Source organism: Nicotiana attenuata, unplaced genomic scaffold (assembly GCF_001879085.1).
Source record: "Nicotiana attenuata strain UT unplaced genomic scaffold, NIATTr2, whole genome shotgun sequence".
Taxonomy (NCBI): domain Eukaryota; kingdom Viridiplantae; phylum Streptophyta; class Magnoliopsida; order Solanales; family Solanaceae; genus Nicotiana; species Nicotiana attenuata.
This window is the reverse complement of record NW_017675659.1, coordinates 480-5,430: the sequence shown is the minus strand read 5'-3', so window position 1 is coordinate 5,430 and position 4,951 is coordinate 480. Positions and strand designations below refer to the sequence as shown.

The 4,951-nt window shown below is 32.8% G+C and overlaps 1 long non-coding RNA gene across 1 annotated transcript; it reads left to right on the top strand.

Moving 5' to 3' along the window:
* Window positions 1–3,567: 3,567 nt before the first annotated feature.
* LOC109220307 lies at window positions 3,568–4,574 on the top strand. The gene is made up of 2 exons (XR_002067064.1): window positions 3,568–3,675; window positions 4,154–4,574. It is a non-coding gene; the product is annotated as an uncharacterized LOC109220307 (long non-coding RNA).
* Window positions 4,575–4,951: the final 377 nt, after the last annotated feature.

Genomic DNA, 4,951 nt, shown 5'->3' with positions numbered 1-4,951 from the left:
CTTCTTCTCAGTGAGCCGATATTTTTGGGTGTTCATAACCCAAGCTTCAAGCATATTTTAGGTACTAAGTTTTTACTTTTTATGCCACTTTACTGTGTATTTACATTAAAAGTTATTCCCTATGTAGTTTATTAGGCATAACTGTATGTAAATGTTCTAATATTTACATTGTACATGCTTCTCGGTTTATAATCCAAATATGTAAATATAGTTTTTAAGTCTTAAAAGTATTATTCTACCACTGGTTAAAAAGTGATGAATCTGATTTCTATCATGATATTAGCCAAGAATTCACTCGCGATGTTCTCTACCTCAAGTATGAACTATGTAACATGATCACGCCCAACTCTAGTCCTAAAAAGGATAAGCGGTCACTGTAAATATAATCCGGTCTAAAAGTCCAGAGTCGAATCCCACAGAGAACTAATGCTTAGCTATATCTGTTTAATATGACTAAGAAGACAAGTTTGAACAATTTTCTAAATTATAAAGATTGAGATTTATATTTCTAACTAATTAACTAGCAAATACTAGAATGCGGTAAAATTATCAACTAACGAGACAAAGGGCTGGAGACAAAATAAAGGAAGTCTAGAGTTATGATTTCCCCAATTGTCGGAATCCTTCCAGCTATGTTCCCTACAATTTCGCCGATGTATTCTGTACTGATCGTGAGCACTTTAGGTGCCGTAATTCTCTCTCGAGAAACTACAACAATTTACTAGGCATATTCTCTCAAACTACGCTAGTTGGCTTCATCTAACCGCTCACTATGACCACGTCAAGGCCTTGTTATTTCTAAACCTACCTTTAAATATTGATTTCTCACATACGTTAGGAGTGGCGTTGTTCAATAACCACCTAAATATGTATCCTTTCGCAAGCAACACATAATAAATAGGCATAGTCAATCGATGGCCATTCAATCAACTGAAATAAACACGTAGTTGAACAAGTAGATAAATACAAAGGTTAAATTATATTAAAACATAACAAGAATTCATCCTCCAAGAAGTTCCATCAAAACTCTAGATAATAAATTAGCTATTCATAAAAGTATGTGAAAATACAATACTAAAATTCATAACCAACAATAGAAAACAAGAAGAAGAAAGGAAAAACTCGTGGTTGAATCTTCCTCATTGCTCCTCGTGTATTCTTGCCTCCAAAGGTGTTGTGTAACCCTCAAGTAGTGTCTCCTTAGCCTCCTTAGGTCTAAATTATGTCAAAAGTCCTCAAAATATCATTTTCCATGTATGTATACCAAGTAGGGTCGGGCCCAAATAATTACACCTTCTCCTACGCAAAAAGGACACTTTTCCCGGACAGGACGTGCGCGGCCGCGGATCAACCGCCGATTGGCCACGCATTTTGACCAGTGTTCTGCCTGACATGCGCGGCCAGTGCACGGCCGCACACTTTCCATGCACTTTTCACCATGTTCTGTTGGAAATTTGAAAACACGTAAAACATTAATGTTGTAGCCCTTTGAATTAGCTTTCCAACCATATATTGTGGAGACCAAATGGAGTTTTGCGTGAAAAGTTATGTGCATTTTACTAGACAGTGTGCAATATGCCTACTCGATTCTTCGTTCGTTTTTAACTATCATCCGTTGATCCCCAAACGCGATCCCGGCTTAATTCCTTGGGCTTTTACTTAGACTTCAAAGCTCCAAATCACTTGAAGTCATTCCAGAACATCTACATAGCTCGGAATCACTCCTACAAGGCATAAAACACACAATTAGTGCAAAACACTAGCGATTAAAGTTCAAACTCAATTAAAGTGCAATAATTTAAAGTGTAATAGGCGACTAAAATACGTAATTATAACCTATCATTATAACATAATTATAATTTCTTTAATCAAAGACAAATAAACTCCTTCTTACAAAAAAAAATTATTAGAAATTTAAGAGTGCAATATTCTTCTAATTGCCTTTACAATAAATCACAACTGAAGCATACAATTTCGTTTAGCAGCTAAGCAATAAACATAACCAACAATTACGAGTTTATGATTTCATAACAAAGCAATACTGTCTACAAAAAAGACACAAGAGATTGTTATATATGGTCAATATTCATCATTTTTACTTTAATTTTTATTTTATGATTGAATCATATCCTCTAATAATATTTATGTAATTTCTAACAAAATTGGTACCTATTGATATAGGGTGCATGCGCAACACGCGTATCATAAGACTAGTAGATAGATAGATAGCTAGATAGACCGACCGACCTACCTTACTCCTTACCCCATTTTAGTATACTTTTTAAATGTTTGATTAATATAATAATTCTATATGATCCACTTTTACATTACAATGGACTGTATGTAGCATTACTTCCAATCGGAGAACTTTGAAGGTGATAACGAGATTCAACCTAGTCATGAGCATGCATTATGCATAGTCGCATTCATGCTGCTAAATCTGATGAGCAACAAATTAAAAGATTTTTTTTCTCTAAGTTTAGACAGAATGAGTGCATTTAAATATGACACAATTGCAGATCAGCCAACTGGTGGAGGTGCTGGCTAGTTTCTTTTACGATATATAATAAAGTTATAGCCATATTCAAAATTTAAAATGCTCTTGATTGGATCAGCTTCATCTTCGATTCTCTCATGTGCATCTTCCTGAAATGATGGATCCGTTATTTAGCTATAGTAATTGGAGAGCACAACTCTACTAGTAGTATACATTATTTTCCAGTCAAAATGTCACATTCTAATCAATGCAGATAGTATATAATATTACTCCTATCAAAACTAGCACTATACTTTTTCTTAGGTGGGGCAGAAATTAAATATACTCAAACTCAAAGTGAGTTGTTTTTTTGTGTTTGTTTTCTTCTTGTTTTTGGTGAAAATAATTACTTAGCGAATTGATAGGTACTGATTGCTGAACTTCAGGTTGTGGTCTTTCTCTTTCTCTATGTGAGTCCTAAATATTCATCAGCTAAAACGCTAAAATGATGAGAAATTAAATTTTTTATCTTGGAATTAACTTTATTCCACAAATTAATCTTTTGGATCGTCATCCAACATATGAAACAGGGTAAAAACTTACTCGCACCGGGTGTTTACACCAAACCAATAGATATATGACATGTGTTTTGCATATGAACTTCAATCATTTTAACCATGGTAAATTACATGCATTCTCATCTAATTAAATTAATTAATCATAGTGAGTTAATATAGTTTGGTGTAAACACCCGGTGTGGGTAAGTATTTACCAACAGAAACAGTTTTGCTTAGAGAATAAAAGACACCCATTTGGCATATCAATCATATTAAAAATCTCATTTTTTAATGATAAAGCTCATTTAAACCATATCCGCTATACCACCCTTGAACTTCATTCGTTTCTCACATGCCTCTTCCAGCAAATATGGATCTGAAATTAAGATTAATTAATAATTCAATTGATTTATTGCATTATCTTAGACGTGGTCAGTTCATCTAAGGCTTGAACTTAAAGGAAGTTAAAATAATAATAATAATAATAAACAACTCTAGTCTTGTTTGAGTGCAAGTTAGATCTCTATAAATAACCTTTGAAGATACTCAAAAAAAATGTTCACAAAACTTTAAGCAATTTATCTAGTATGGCGTTACTTAAGTTTGGTTTGGTCATCACTATTCTTCTCACGGCATTCACTAGTATCCATCCCTCTTTATTCGTGTAGTGTAGTGCAATCCGTTGTTATTGTGCTTGTCAATATGTTTAGAGCCCGTTTGGCTATAAAACAAAATTCACTTTTTTCCAAAAAAATATACTTTTTTCCAAAAATTAATGTTTGGCCATACAATTTTCAATTTTCACTTGAAGGTGAATTTTGAAAATTTTTCGAAATTTGAAAAACTCCAAAATATTTTTTTAAAATTTTCATTTTGATCACTCACAAAAATTCAAAAACACCATGTATTCATGTCCAAACACAACTCTAATTTTCAAATACCATTTTCATTTTTTTCCGGAATTTTGCAATTCTTATGTCCAAACGCCCACTTATAGTTACACATGTGAATGTGTACATATATGTGTGTGTTTCTATACATGCAGATTGAATGTGCTCTTTTCCATATTATACTAGTAATTAATAAATTGATTTGTAACTGTGATGATGAATTTTTTCAGCTGATGTGATGTGGTTTTCAAAGACACAAGTTATGGCAGCAAGAAATGTCGATCCGAATAATGTATCAGGACTCAGAAGGAAATTACTTCCACAACTTAATAATATACTACTTACTTGTGGGAATGCGTGTGGTATCACTAATGGGGAAGATTGCAGTGATTGTTGGTTTTGTTGTGACTGCAAACGATCAATTTTTCCTTGGGAATCTGAAAATCCTCTCTTTTATCGTTGTCAGTGACAAAAATTGGTAAATTAGTTCCCAATTGCAAAGAGAGTCTGCTAAAGATATCTATTATGTATTTGTGATTCCGTTTAATTTCAGTATCTGCTCTGTTTTTTCTTATTTTGTTGAACGAATAATAAAGAAATTCATATGAATGACTTTTTACTTTTTTATGAAGAATAACAAACTCAACTTCACATGCAGGCAGGGCTTGCTTTTTAGTGCTTTTATAATTCAGTCTTGCATTGAGCAAATCTAATTACGAAGGTACAGTATAAGCGATCTATGTCATGTTTTTACTTCTTGTGCTATATATTTATTTAATACAGTTTATCCTTCATTCTCTAATGTAGTAATCTATCTACAAAGGAATTTAATTACCGTTTGTTGTGTTTCTAAGAAATTGTTTCTAGAAGTAAACATGACGCATCTATACACAAGAGGAGAATTCAAGTACCCTATGAAATAAATTACTTAACATGTAGAATTCTTAATCAATTCAGTTAAATATCAATTAAGAGTTTACCAATGTTATCTCTTCTTTCTGACGCTAATTATCCTTTTCTCCTGAAGA